Here is a 16,008-nt window from a genome sequence, read left to right on the forward strand (position 1 = left end):
GGAAATGAAATCTAAAAATAAAGTTTACAAAAAGTAAAAAAAGGCCAGTCAAACAGTGACTGGGGGGTAGCTCATTTCGGATCAGGGCGATCAGGTGTGTGAAGGAAAGAACTGACATCAGCGCATGAGGTAGCGCCTATATAGGTATTGCGCATTACACTTTCGTTGTAGCAGACACGGATCTGAACAACGCCACCTGCCGGCACACAGGGGTGCTGTTTGAAAATTTTCCCGATCAAGTATGGCGCCTGGGGATATTCAAAGGTACAGAATCTGTGGCTACAAGTTTCTATCAGAAAAACATTTTTCTATAAGAGAGTTGTGCTGCTTCATATGGGCTGATTGTGGTATGAATTTGTGAAAGCAGTCCTCAATATCTAAGTGGAGGTTTTCCCTGTGTCTCATGTGTAGTTTACCCTGCATCCCATGCCACTGTGTGCAACAATGTGCGACTATAACATCATATATATTATTATCAGAATATCATCTGACATAAATATCATATCATCCAAATCATCAATAAAAATATCTCCCATTAGAGATATTAGAGAGTTTATACCAAATAGGGACATATTGTTGTAAGCGGCATTTAGATTGTGTTACATAAAAGTTTGTTTTTTACTTAAGTCAGTGGCTCCAGGTGTCTCTCCACCCAAGAGTCCACAGCTAAGTGGAGACAAAGACATGGGCAATATCTTATTCTGAATCCCTGCTCCACTGCCACCACAGCGAGAAACAACAAGGTAAAATGTCATCATGCATCTAGCCCAGCACGCCACAGTACCACTCCTACAATCCCATCCAGACCTGTATCACACACGCACACCTGATCCTCACAACAAAATGGTTCAACCTCATGCATATTCCATGAACCACCACATACCCTAAAATCACCAATCACACATACCAACTCATTCTCATTAACACACAGTCTGGATTACTCCATGCTCCAGATATTGTTTACCTTGTCACCTATCACAATCTTGGCTCACTCCTCATGATAGAAAGATGTATGTCTGTGTTATGCATGTGTGTATTATTTGTGTAGCACAAATCTAGAAAAAGGCACCAACACGGATCACCCCCACCTCCTCTCACATCCTAGACTCACTTGGTCTGAAAGACTACAGCATCCAGCATGAGATCCGCATACATAAGGAGGAAGGTGGCCTTGCTGTCATCCATAGATCCTCCTGGTCTTGCTCCTTACACATGCAGCCAACACTTAACTCCATGGAGCTCATAGGTTACCGCCTTTAACCTCATCTACAGGCCTTCTCGTCACAATAAATACTTCATTTACAGATTCTCAGACCTCCTCATCATTTCATCCATCCAGCATGCCCACTTCACTGTCCTGGGTGCCTTTAACCTATCAGACAACACAAGTATGAAAAAAGGGACACCCTTCTAAAGCTTACTGACACTCAGCATGGTAGAGCACATCACCAAATCAATGTACGGCCTTACCCTTTATTTGATTTTATCATCAAGCAACCAGTGCAATCCCATACCCTTGGGGCGAACCAACCACCTTAACATTCCCATCTCCCTGCTAAACCTCTAATCAACATAACCAGTACAGCCCAAAAAAGAAGAGAAAATCTTAAGATCCTTAAAATACTTCTTCATTGACACCCTAAAGGCTATACTGATCTCACACCCTGCAAACTCTTGTAAACTACTTCAACAGGTTTCTGGAAAAAAATGCCAACAACAATACTTCAACTAAAACATTCACATGGAAGCTGACACTTTTAAGTACCATGGTATTACAAAGACCTTGCTGGCAACAAATGTTCCATCTACCGACAAGAAAGAAAAATGGAATAAAACCTGAACCCCCAACAACCTTACAATAAATGAAGCTCCTCTGTGCAACATGCAGACACCTCACCACATCACCCCCAGTTAATTACTACTCCAACACCATCAATGAAGCTGCCAACAGAATTCTTTCAAGAAAATTAAGCACTGCATCAATACTCTTCCTATTGTACACTCCACAGATGAGTGCAATGCCATCAACTTATTTTTCAGTGAAATAATATGAAATATCTGACAACATCAAGCCTACATCCTGTTTTCGACCAACCACTTCTCATAGCAATGTTCAATGGTCATCTTTAAAAGCCATTATCTCCAGAACAACTACAGTTCATGCTTCAGATCATGCTGCAGCATCAAGATTGCAACCTTACAAATTGTCGTCCAGTCCACAGATTTATGTGACCCCTGCCTAGTGGTTTTGCTGAGCCTCTCTGCTGATTTCAACACCATGGACTGTCTCACCCTCATCCACATCCTGAAGTCCTGCATGGGATTTGGCAATGTCCTTCAATGCTTTTCCTCTGATATTCATCCAACCAACCCCAGTTTGTTCAAATGGGCACCTCCAGTTGCCAGAAGATGCCCATCACCTACAGATTTGTCCCATGGTTCCAATTTAGCCCCTTTGTCTTCAACCGCTACATGAAGTTCCTTGGGTGCCACTCACTCATAACATCGTCAGAATTCACAAAAATCCTTATGACACACAACTCTATTTCAAGGTTTCCTGCACTTCAGAGATCCTGTGTCTTAGACTTCGCCTACATCTCATCCAGATGTGGAAGACTAGCACCTACCTGATTATCATCCCAATCAAGAACAACAAGGAGAAACTAAAGCAAACCTGACTGAATCACCAGGATGGATTTAGACACCAACGTTTCATCCAACATCAAGCCACTTAGATTCACTCTAGTAACCAATCTCACCCTCAAGGAAAACATTGCAGAAAGATGTCCTGGTAGCAAATCTCTCCAATAAATAAGGTGAAACCATTACACCCAGAAAGTAACTGAAGAATTGATGTTCAAGTCCTCATAATCTTGCATCTGGATGGTGACAAGTGACAATGCCTTGCTCTGTGGCCTCCCAGGCTCCACACTATCCCGTGTTAAGGGCATCCTACACGTTTCAGCACGTCTTATCCACACATCATGCTGCTACTTAAGGAACTTCACTGCCTCCCTTTGCTGGCACCATCTTTCAAACCAGCTGCATTATTTACTCAGACATTACGACCAGCACCCCCACTCCCTGTATCTGGCGGGCAGGCACACCAGACAAGACACCATCAGACTGGAGGCAAAGAATCGCAATAAAGGGAAAGCAAAGGAATCTGTCTTCTACATATAAGCACCCAGGATGTGGAACAATATTACTGTATCCTTCAGGGCCGCCTAAACCTTGCTTTAATTTAGGTGAGAGCTAAGTATGTACCTCTTTCAGGAACAATATACAATGATGGATAAGTAGTTCACTCTGATCCCAGATCACAGATGCCTCTCCAATCACTTATTGACTTCATTGACTGTATCTATCTTTGTCTTTGACATTGTACAACACTTTGCAGAATTTTGGATAAGTTCATGCTATATAAATGCAATGGCCCTGATTCACAAAGGTAAATTTAGACCTGAAGTCTAAGATTAGACCTAAAGTCTAGTAGTAAAGTTAGACTTTTGGTCTAGGATTAGACCAAAAGTCTAACTTAGACCAAAAGTCTACATTTACTACTACTAATGTTAGTCTTTTGGTCTAAGTTTAGATCAAAAGTCTAACTTAGACCAACAGTCTAACTTTACTACTAGTAAAGTTAGACTTTAGGTATAATCTATGACTCCAGGTCTAAACTTAGACACATGCATGAATACATTAAAACAAACAAGATTCTGAGGTACAACAACGTGCAGGGTGCAAACACTGCTGGTGATGCCCCTGTTAAATTTACTGCTTTTTGCACAGTTCTGTTTTGAACAATTTGCACATGGCTCATCCCACATCTAGATGCAAGTCTATTTCCCGTAAGTCAGAGTTTATCATGTCCATGGTTTAAAACCCCATCTAGTATTACAGTACAGTACGATGGAGGTCATCTGGGGGAATAACAGGGCGATCACTTTTAAATTTGCAGAAGTTTCATTAAATATAAAATGCGGAAAACAGGTTGACTAGATTGTTAAACTTGGGCCTATACAATAAAGGGAGGCACACCAATGAAAAGTGTTAGAAGGCGCCCAGTACATAGGCAATACACATGTGCAGGGGAGGAGGGGAGGTTACACAACTGCAGAGTGGACTGATCTGTGACTGATGTGTGGCAGTGTGCGTCCTACTCATGGAATACACCTCTCTAACTATGAAGACACAAAGAGCACCACCATCTGGTTAGCTCATTGAAACCCAGTAAGACCCTGTGCATAAAACCCCACGGCTGGCCAACCATCGCTGTGCACACCCTTTGACTTTTGTTTTTTAAATTTTAAAATTCACAGGCCTTATCTTGGGGTTTATGGACCATGGCAAACTTGTGGACCACTGTTGGACATCTGACATCCCTCTGGGTTCGCAAACCTGGTGCTGGGTCCACAAACCGCATGGCATATCTAAGACCCCTTGCCATAGGTATGCAAACTCTTCATCTGCACCAGGGAAACAATTACCCTTCACAGACCAGACTCCACACTGACCCGACAAGTCATTCTCTTGGACGTTTTCCGACTGACTATCAATATTAGGGAGGTGGGAGGGGGTGCTCCACCCCAATCTTCCCTCCCCTGATGACAACCATCATTGGCCACTGGGGCTTCTATGAAAGATTATCGACCACCAACATATCATGATACAAAAATATTGAGGTTAAAAATATCTACTTTACTGACCTACAAATCAAAGGACAAGAGTGGTTAAAAAATTACTTATATAAAATACATATCCCTAGCATGATGCAAAGGCATAAACATGGTACACAAATGTATTTGCCTTATTTTGACAGTATCAGTGCAACTATCGCGTTTAATAGTTTTATTCTGAATTGTTGCTGATTCATTTGTGTCAAATGATATTTTAATATTCCAGGTTTAACTATAAATTCAAATGCAGCACAGCATGCTAAATAGCCTTCTGAATATATGCTTTATGGTGCTTTCCATAAAAGTGAGTTTGAATACCAGCGCCTTTGGTTTGACAAACCTTTTCTACTCACGACTCTTTTGCACTTAGTTTATCACACTGAAAGAGACATTATGCTAACCCTGCCTCAGCCAGGTTGCCCCAGAGGCCAGTGACCTGGTTCTATTGATCTGGTCTGGGGAAAGGTTGGACCTTGCTCCCTTATTGATGCTTATCTACAATGTGCATGTGCTCCACAGCGTCAATGAAAGCTGGCAATCTCCCCGGCCCCGCTGTTCTTGGGGTCCACAGCATCAATGAAAGCTGGCCATCTCCCCGGCCCCTCTGTTCTTGTGCTCCACAGCGTCAATGTAGATGGAAGAGAAATGAAAGCTGGCCATCTCCCTGCCCCGCTGTTCTTGTGGTCCACAGCGTCAATGAAAGCTGGCCATCTCCCCAGCCCCGCTGTTCTTGTGCTCCACAGCGTCAATGGAAGCTGGCCATCTCCCCAGCCCTGCTGTTCTTGTGCTCCACAGCGTCAATGTAGATGGAAGAGAAATGAAAGCTGGCCATCTCCCCAGCTCCGCTGTTCTTGTGCTCCACAGCTTCAATGGAAGCTGGCCATCTCCCCGGCCCCACTGTTCTTGTGCTCCACAGCGTCAATGTAGATGGAAGAGAAATGAAAGCTGGCCATCTCCCCGACCCCGCTGTTCTTGGGGTCCACAGCATCAATGAAAGCTGGCCATCTCCCCAGCCCCGCTGTTCTTGTGCTCCACAGCATCAATGAAAGCTGGCCATCTCCACAGCCCCGCTGTTCTTGTGCTCCACAGCATCAATGAAAGCTGGCCATCTCCCCAGCCCCGCTGTTCTTGTGCTCCACAGCATCAATGAAAGCTGGCCATCTCCCCAGCCCCGCTGTTCTTGTGCTCCACAGCATCAATGAAAGCTGGCCATCTCCCCGGCCCGCTGTTCTTGTGCTCCACAGCGTCAATGTAGATGGAAGAGAAATGAAAGCTGGCCATCTCCCCGGCCCTGCTGTTCTTGTGGTCCACAGCGTCAATGAAAGCTGGCCATCTCCCGCCCCTTCTGTTCTTGTGGTCCACAGTGTCAATGAAAGCTGGCCATCTCCCCGGCCCTTCTGTTCTTGTGGTCCACAGTGTCAATGAAAGCTGGCCATCTCCCCGGCCCTTCTGTTCTTGTGGTCCACAGTGTCAATGAAAGCTGGCCATTTCCCCGGCCCCGCTGTTCTTGTGCTCCACAGCGTCAATGGAAGCTGGCCATCTCCCCGGCCCTGCTGTTCTTGTGGTCCACAGCGTCAATGGAAGCTGGCCATCTCCCCAGCCCCGCTGTTCTTGTGCTCCACAGCGTCAATGGAAGCTGGCCATCTCCCCGCCCCGCTGTTCTTGTGCTCCACAGCGTCAATGTAGATGGAAGAGAAATGAAAGCTGGCCATCTCCCTGCCCCGCTGTTCTTGTGGTCCACAGCGTCAATGAAAGCTGGCCATCTCCCCAGCCCCGCTGTTCTTGTGCTCCAGAGCGTCAATGGAAGCTGGCCATCTCCCCAGCCCCGCTGTTCTTGTGCTCCACAGCGTCAATGTAGAAGGAAGAGAAATGAAAGCTGGCCATCTCCCCGGCCCTGCTGTTCTTGTGCTCCACAGAGTCAATGAAAGCTGGCCATCTCCCCGGCCCCTCTGTTCTTGTGCTCCACAGCGTCAATGTAGATGGAAGAGAAATTAAAGCTGGCCATCTCCCCAGCCCCGCTGTTTTTGTGCTCCACAGCATCAATGGAAGCTGGCCATCTCCCCGCCCCGCTGTTCTTGTGCTCCACAGCATCAATGTAGATGGAAGAGAAATGAAAGCTGGCCATCTCCCCGGCCCTTCTGTTCTTGTGGTCCACAGCATCAATGAAAGCTGGCCATCTCCCCAGCCCCGCTGTTCTTGTGCTCCACAGCGTCAATGGAAGCTGGCCATCTCCCCAGCCCCGCTGTTCTTGTGCTCCACAGCGTCAATGGAAGCTGGCCATCTCCCCAGCCCTGCTGTTCTTGTGCTCCACAGCGTCAATGGAAGCTGGCCATCTCCCCGCCCCGCTGTTCTTGTGCTCCACAGCATCAATGTAGATGGAAGAGAAATTAAAGCTGGCCATCTCCCCAGCCCTTCTGTTCTTGTGGTCCACAGCGTCAATGAAAGCTGGCCATCTCCCCAGCCCCGCTGTTCTTGTGCTCCACAGCGTCAATGGAAGCTGGCCATCTCCCCAGCCCCGCTGTTCTTGTGCTCCACAGCGTCAATGGAAGCTGGCCATCTCCCCGGCCCTGCTGTTCTTGTGCTCCACAGCGTCAATGTAGATGGAAGAGAAATGAAAGATGGCCATCTCCCCGGCCCTGCTGTTCTTGTGCTCCACAGCGTCAATGTAAATGGAAGAGAAATGAAAGCTGGCCATCTCCCCCCCCCGCTGTTCTTGTGGTCCACAGTGTTGTCTCTTGGACAGGCCCACCTCCTGGCTCCTTTCCCGTGGGGCGTGGTGAAGATAGAGGAGGAGCACAACCTGGGCTCTCCGCTGGCAAGTAGTAGTCCACTGCTGGGAAATTACCACATGACTTTTTGTAAAAACTGTTTATTTGATTAGAGTTGTGCAGCCAGACTCAATATTTGCTTTGGACGTTACAGACATCAGATTGCACCGCCTTCTCTTTCATGGGTGACAATCTGAGCCCGTCCCCTTTTAGAAATTCCAAATACCCAGAAATCATTTTGTTGTGCAATTTGATCTCCTTTACACCCCAGAAGGCCTACTTGCATACAAATACATCCATGAAACCAGCAGACGCCAGCTATACCCACAATATATCCCATCAGTAGGTTCTATCTGGTTTACTCTTGTGCTTTGCGTTAATAGATGATTTAGCCAATGCTAATGACTCTTTTGGTAAAACAGACAGTATAGCACCTCCCTGGCAAATTAATGTCTACCGATGCTTATTGAATATTGCAGCAAGATTGTCAGGTGGCACCAGCTATGCAGCTGAAAGGATGACATGGGTTTCATGGAAAGGCTCAGTTAAACTGAACAAACTGAATCTACTGAGATTAATTCACAAGACCTGGGGTAAGGCCCCCTTAAAGTCCTGTGTTCATCAAGAGATTGGATGAGCCTTCCCCCTTTGGGTTTATTTCTGGACTCCGCGCAGTCTGCATAGTTTCCCATTGCTTATACACCTACGCAAGAGAAATAGTCTTCTTCCACAAGACTTATTGACTGAGTGCCGCAGGATAAATGCTCTTTGAGTAAGGTGGAAAGGACATCTGTCACATTTGTGGTGGACTCTCTAATAAGTCTCACCCCTGAGGCGGAAGCCGGGGGCTCAGCAACGATTTTAATTGTGTGCATTTGTATTTAATTTGGAATCATTTTACTTACATTTTTGGCTGGTTTTTAAAGCTCGGGAGTCGACTTGCAGCATAGTCGCTTCATTACGCCGCTCCAGCTCAGCAGACTACATGCTGACGCTGGGAGTAGAGGTGAGCAGCCGCAGGGTTGGGGGAACAAAGGGTGGCGCGCCAGTAGCTGGCTGATTCCCGCCCTCCCAGGCTATATTAACATCCCTGTAGCGCGAACGCGCTGACTCTCTAATAAGTCTCACCCCTGAGGCGGAAGCCGGGGGCTCAGCAACGATTTTAATTGTGTGCATTTGTATTTAATTTGGAATCATTTTACTTACATTTTTGGCTGGTTTTTAAAGCTCGGGAGTCGGCTTGCAGCATAGTCGCTTCATTACGCCGCTCCAGAGCAGCAGACTACGTGCTGACGCTGGGATTAGAGGTGAGCAGCCGCCATATTGGGGGAACAAAGGGTGGCGCGCCACTAGCTGGCTAATTCCCGCCCTACTCCAGACTGGATAAAAAGGGAACGTCATCCCATCCGCGCAGCGGGCGGGCGCAACGGGCGCGCCGGCGGCGCGCCAAAGGCGTGCCCGTCTGCGCTCGTACGCGCCGGACCTGCGCCCAGCGCCAGAACCCCTGGCCCAGCAACGCAAGATTGGATTACATATTCATCGTTGACTTATTGCAGCTGAGACCCTCTAGTGGGATTGTGTGCCCTAAGTATGATCCAGGCGCCAATGCCGCAGTGATCAGCACCTGCTGCCCTGGCTGTAAGTCTCTTTTACCTTTTGTCAACACCAAAGCCATTTCATCCCAAGCCTACAATTCTATGATTAAGAAGTTCACCTTCTCACTTATCAAAGCCCGCTCTTTAGGCAGGCATAGGCAGGAGGTTGCTGACCTGATTCAGGACAAAAAATAGACTTGCTTTTTGTCACAGAGACGTGGATGGATGAGGCGTCTGACCCCGATTTAGTGGTAGCAGTGCCGCAGGGCTTCACTGTATACCAGCAAGATAGACAAGGGAAAAAAGGCGGAGGCTTGGCCATTATTACCCGGAATAGTTTCCCGGTTAGAATTTTTCCCATTGTTTCTAAAACATGCGAAGCCTTAAACTTCGCTATTAAGCTCACCCCTTCATACCATCTTAAAGGAGCACTTATTTACAGACCTCCGGGTGCTCGTTCCGAATTTCTATCCACCTTTATGTCACTTATGGAACCCCTTGCAATTGAGGATACCTTCATGGTCTTGGGGGACTTAAATTTCCACCTGGAAAAAATGGAAGATACCGAAACTCAATCTCTCATGGCTGATCTTAGTACTCTAGGATTGACCCAGTTGATAACAGTACCCACACACGAGGCAGGTCATACATTAGACGGTATCTTTTCCAACACAAAAGAGATAACAGTAAGTGATATACTGCCTCTTACTTGGTCCGATCATTTTGCCATACTGAGTAATATTTCCATCACCCAGACCTATACACCAAAACAGGCTCCTTTAACCCAAGAACTTTTCAGAGTCTGGAAGGATGTTGATGATGTGACCCTGAGGGCATCCTTAATCAATTTCCGTCCGACCATTTCTGCAGATGCTAATATAGCTGTACACCAATTCTCAGACTGGCTATGTAGTGCAGTGGAGACACTGGTTCCTCTTAAATCTATTTCCAGAAATAGGAAAATGCCGTCTGCACCCTGGTTCTCTGAAACGTTAAGAAAACAAAAACAAATTTGTAGGAACCATGAAAGAATTTGGCGAAGGTCTTATGATAGCGAAAGTAAAATCCTATATAAAAACACATTGCTCATTTATAAAAAAATGATCAATGAGGCCAAATTTTTTTTTTATGAGGAACAAATTGAAAATGCAAAAAATTCAAGTAGGCAATTGTATGAGGTGGTGAAATCCTTGGCTGGGAAATTACCTGACCTGGTTCCCTCGCCCTCTCAAGCGCTTTGTGACGCTTTGGCAAGTTTCCTCTTTTCGAAAGTAAATGATATCTATTCCGAGTTCGCAGTGACTGACAAAATAATGACCGTGGTTCCTAGTCCCCGAAGTAAACACCCTGAGTGCACACTAGCTCAATTCAAAGAGATAAATGAAGATCAAATAGTTGACATCATTAAACTCATTAAAACAGGCTCGGCCATTGACCCCTGTCCCCCAAAGTTTCTTTCCCCAATAATTGATTTGATCAGCGAAGCCATCATGCAAATCTGTAATGCAATGTTTAAATCCGGGATTTTTCCAGACAGGCTAAAAAACACGCTACTAAAACCACTGCTCAAGAAGCCTGGTCTGGATAAAGATTTGCTGAAAAACTACAGGCCCATTGCTAGCCTGCCGTTTCTAGCTAAGGTGGCCGAGAAAGTAATGAACGATCAACTCTCGGAATACATTGAACGAAATGTCCTGCTTGATGATTCCCAGTTCGGCTTCCGGAAAATGCATAGCACGGAGACCGCACGTATCAAAGCCGCTGATGACATTAGAACCATCAGAGACCAGGGGGGCACGGCGGTACTGGTGCTGTTGGATTTGTCAGCGGCCTTCGACACGGTCAATCATTCCATCCTGATTGACCGTGTCATTGAGCTGGGCATTCACTCTAAGGCTGGAGCCTTACTTGCTTCATTTCTGTCAGGCAGAACTCAGGCCGTAACACTTGGGCCTTTTAAATCGGCAGACTTGGCCCTACCCTGTGGGGTTCCTCAGGGCTCGTCCCTAAGTCCGACACTTTTTAACATCTATGTGTTGGACTAAGCTAGGGTCATTAAGACCCACCGGATGATCCTTACAACATACGCCGACGACACTCAGTTGGTGTTAGCTATCAATAATGACGGAGAAAGGGTAGCGGCCCAGTTCCAGGAGAGCATGCTGACAATTAAGGAGTGGATGGCCTGTAATTGCTTAAGGCTGAACTCCGAGAAGACTGAGGTGATTATTTTCGGTAAACTATCACCCTTGTGGTCTTCTATTTGGTGGCCTCCATTACTCGGAGCGACACCAACTCCAGTTCAGAAGGTCAGGAATTTAGGTGTCATCTTTGATGAGAAACTAAATTTTGTTAATCACGCCAACCAAACAGCTTCCTCAGCATTTTACAAACTTAAACTCTTAAGAAAAATAATTCCTTTTCTCCCAGAAAGTGCTAGGAAAACTGCAGTGAGCTCATTGATATTGTCATCTCTTAATTACTGTAACGGTTTACTTGCAAATGCTCAATGTCGGGTGGTCGCCAAGTTACAACTGGTCCAGAATGCGGCGGCAAGGCTGCTATCTGGGACCCCCAAATTTAAACCGATTACGCAAGTAATAAGGAATTATCATTGGTTGACGGTCAAAAACCGGATCAGATTTAAAACCTTGTGTCACACGTTCAAAGCCCTCCATCAGCTAGGGCCGGAGTTTCTTAAACAGAAGCTTTCTTTCTATTCCCCCACTCGCAAACTGAGATCCAAAAATTCATACCAACTAGCGGTGCCACGGTCTAAGACTGTCACCTGGGGAGATCGATGTTTCACTAACACCGCAGCCAGACTTTGAAACACTCTTCCTTTGGTGATTAGATCTACACCCACATTGTTCCAATTTAGGAAATTGCTGAAAACCTGGCTCTTTGACCAGTAGATGCTTTCTGTACCTCATTATTTCTTAATTCGCTTCCGTCATCAGGGAGGCATTAGCTGAGTTATAGCGCCAAGACGCCCACGGGCATACGTTGCGCTTTATAAATTTTAAAAATAAATAAATAACCCATCTGCCAACCTATAAACGAGGCCCCAAGTTGGAACCAGGAAGGTCTTGCAAGTATTGTGAAACCAGATGCTTACAGAGTGCACTACGGTAGAGACAATCACATGCCTACGTTTTAGAACAGGAAAGTAGGCGATCTTGAAAATAAAATAGAGAAATAGATTTCCTCCATTGACTTTCATTGAAGCAGATGTAATTTTAGGCGGGGACTACTAAAATAAAGCAATTTCTAGCTTAAAAAATCAGGAGATTCCCACCTGAATCGGGTCTGCTGGCATGTATACATTCTGCTCCCGAGTTACAGAAAAAGGAGGCAGGCACATCCTTCAGAACGCAAAACATCATGAGCTAAAAACCAAAATCCTACTGAAGGTGTCACACGTGACAAAATGCTTCTTTGGAGCTCAGGGTTTGTGTTTTGCGTGCAAAAGCAGCAGGGAGCCATTCTGGGACTTGCTGTTCCCTCCTGAGAAAAAGGGTTTCTTTCTCATTTTCAGATTAGGAACTCTTCTTGTACGGGCCTTTACTAAATCATGGAATAAATCCCTTGTAGGCGGATCTGACATGTGTCTCTGTACATTAGGAGGCCATGAGATTATGCATTTTATGCTGCTGTGTGATATTTCGCTGAAAATCCTAAAGTACTACCTACGTCCACTTTTTCAAAAATTCAATCTGAGATGCTTCAGTGCAGCACTTTTGCTATGTTATAGAACTGACCATATAGAGATTTATTTACCAGGCAGTTGCTTCATATATGTATGCTGCTTGAAAGGTCACAAGACCTGCTATAGAGAACGGAGAAGGAAGTGGGTTCAAAACATAAACCAACTGCTAGTGAGGATTTTGCTATTTTTTGTTTGTCTCTGGAGGCTGTTCTCGCCCTTTTATATATCTGCCCCTTGTAAAATGGAGCTTGACTTGACTCCCACATTAACCCCTTCAGTGCGTCGGACGCCCTGGAGCCGTCCGACGCACCAGTGCTCATGTGCGTTGGACAGTTCCCGGCGGTCTGCGCACATGGCACAGGAAATTCCTCTGGTGCGGGCACCAGAGGGATTTCTTTTCTGTCAAAACATCCTCGGGAGCTGGGGAAGAGCTACCCCAGCTCCTAAAGGGTGTTCTAAAAAAAAATCTGAAATGATGATCGGCGCCCACGTCGCGATAACGTCGTTTTGGAGAAACTTAAACGGAAACTCAGTTTCAGTTTTACTGCCTCAGTGCTCAGGCAGATATCTCAGCCCCCAAGCACCAAGACAGATGGGCGGGGTACCATTGGAAAGGGGAGAGTCTCCCCTTTTCAATGGTACCCCTCCCTAGTAGATCCCTGCTTGGGGATCACCTCAGGAGGGCAATCATTCATAGGCCCCACGGAGGGGGGAGCTGCCCCTTGGACAAGGGCTTTTGCTCTCCCATTATTTTGGGCTAATACAGTCTTTCTATTCTCCCCCCCCCGGCAGGCTGATGGGGGCAATAGCCCCCAATCTGCCCCCCACTCTCCCAGGAGGCAGAAAGCACATTTTTTTTCTTAGGGGTGGGAGCTGCTCAAAATGGGCATGCCAATGCCCCCCAAATTCCACGTTCTTTCTGCCCCCCTGGGAGGCAGATGGGAGCAATATCCCCGATCTACCCCCCGTGGGACCAGAAAGCACACTAGGCACCAGGGATATTTTATTTTTATGTTTATAGGGATGAGGGCTGCCCAAAAAGGGCATGCCAGTGCCCCCACCGCCCCCGCCCCCCAAATTCCACAGTCTTTCTGCCCCCCTAGGAGGCAGATTAGGGCAATAGCCCCCAATGTGGCCCACCGGGGGAAAGGGCAGAAAGCACACTGGGCACCAAGGATCTGTTTTCTTTACGTCTATAGGGGTGTGAGCTGCCCAAAATGGGCATGCTGCTGCCCCATTGTCCCCCAATTTCCACAGTCTTTCTGACCCCCTGAGAGTCAGATGGGGGCAGAAAGCATACTAGGCACCAAGGATTTTTCCAATAATGCATATAGGGGTGGGGGCTGTCCAAAATGGGCATGGCAATGCCCCCACATCCCCCAAAAATACTTTGCAGTCTTTCTGTCCCCCCAGGAGGCAATTGTGGGCAATGCCTCCCGATCTGCCCCCCCCACCGGGGGGGGGGTGCAGAAAGCACACTAGGGACAGATGGGGGCAATAGACCCTGATCTGGACCCCGGAGAGAGCAGAAAGCCCACTAAGCACCAGGGATTATGTTGTGGGGGTTGGGGCTGTCCAGAATGGGCATGCTAATGCCGCCACACCCAAAAAAGTATTTCTGCAGCCACCCCCGGAAGGCAGATCAGGGCCATAGCAGAAAGCCCACTAGGAACCAGGGATAGGTATATGGGCATGTCAGAGAAAAGCCCCATAGACACGGGTCCCTCCCCTATTTTTAGGCACACATTTTGGCTGTTTCTGTGATATATTTAGTCTCATCTACCCCTGAAGCGGGGGCCCGAAAACCACTAGAAACCAGGGAGAGTTTGTGTGAACTGGAGTTTGGCAGAAGGTCCGTGTGTACTGACCTTTGGCTGGCATTTTGTTGGCGGTGTGTGTGGGCTTGCACTTGGCTAATGGTATGTGTGATAGCTAATTTTGATGTCTCCACATTACGTTTTGGACTCTTCTCTGCCTCGGGAACTTGGCCCACTCACACAAGTGAGGTTTCATTTTTATCGGGAGACTTTGGGGAATGCGGGATGGGTGGAAGTTTGTGGATCTACACAGATTTCAGACCTTTCCATCACAGAAATATGAGGAAAATTTGTTATTTTTGACAAAGTTTGAGGTTTGGCAGGGATTCTGGGCAACAGAACCTGGTGGGAGCCACGCAAGTCACCACATCCCGGAGTCCTCTGGGTGCCTAGTTTTAAAAAATGTATAGGTTTGCTAGGTTTCCCTAGATGCCGGCAGCACTATGGTACAAAATCCACAGCTAGGCACATTGCAAAAAAAGGGTCAGTTTTCACTGGAAATATGCAATGTGTCCACGTTGCGTTTTGGGCCGTTTTCTGTTGCGGGCACCAGGCCTCCCCACACAAGTGAAATACCATTTTGATTGAGAGACTTTGGGAAATGCAGGGTGCATGGAAGTTTGGGGATCCACGCACAGTCAAGGACTTCGCATCACAGAAATGTGAGGAAATTTTGTTATTTTCAACAAAGTTTGAGGTTTGCAAGGGATTCTAGGTAACAGAACCTGGTGAGAGTCACACAAGTCACCCCATCCTGGATTCCCCTGGGTGTCTTGTTTTTAAAAATGTGTAGGTTTGCTAGGTTTCCCTATGTGCCGGCAGCGCTAGGGTACAAAATCCACAGCTAGGCACATTGCAAGAAAAGGGTCAGTTTTCACTGGAAATATGCAATGTGTCCACGTTGCGTTTTGGGCCGTTTCCTGTCACGGGCACTAAGCCTACCCACAGTAGTGAGGTACCATTTTTATTGGGAGGCTTTGGTAAATGCTAGTTGGGTGGAGGTTTGTGACTCCCTGCAGATTCCAGAACTTTCCATCACAGAAATGTGAAGAAAATTTGTTTTATTTTTACAAAGTTTGAGGTTTCCAAGGGATTCTTGGAAACAGAACCTGGTGAGAGCCACGCAAGTCACCCCATCCTGGATGCCCCTGGGTGTCTAGTTTTCAAAAATATATAGGTTTTCTAGGTTTCCTTAGGTACCGGCTGAGGAAGGGTTCAAAATCCACAGGTAGGCACTTTGCAAAGAAATTAGTCAGTTTTCACTGGAAAAATGTGATGTGTTCACGTTGCGTTTTGGAACGTTTTCTGTTGCGGGCACCAGGCCTCCCCAAAGAAGTGAAGTACCATTTTGATTGAGAGACTTTGGGAAATGCGGGGTGCATGGAAGTTTGGGGATCCACGCAGAGTCCAGGACTTCCCATCACAGAAATGTGAGGAAAA

This window comes from Triturus cristatus, chromosome 1_1 (genome assembly GCF_964204655.1).
Source record: "Triturus cristatus chromosome 1_1, aTriCri1.1, whole genome shotgun sequence".
Taxonomy (NCBI): Eukaryota; Metazoa; Chordata; class Amphibia; order Caudata; family Salamandridae; genus Triturus; species Triturus cristatus.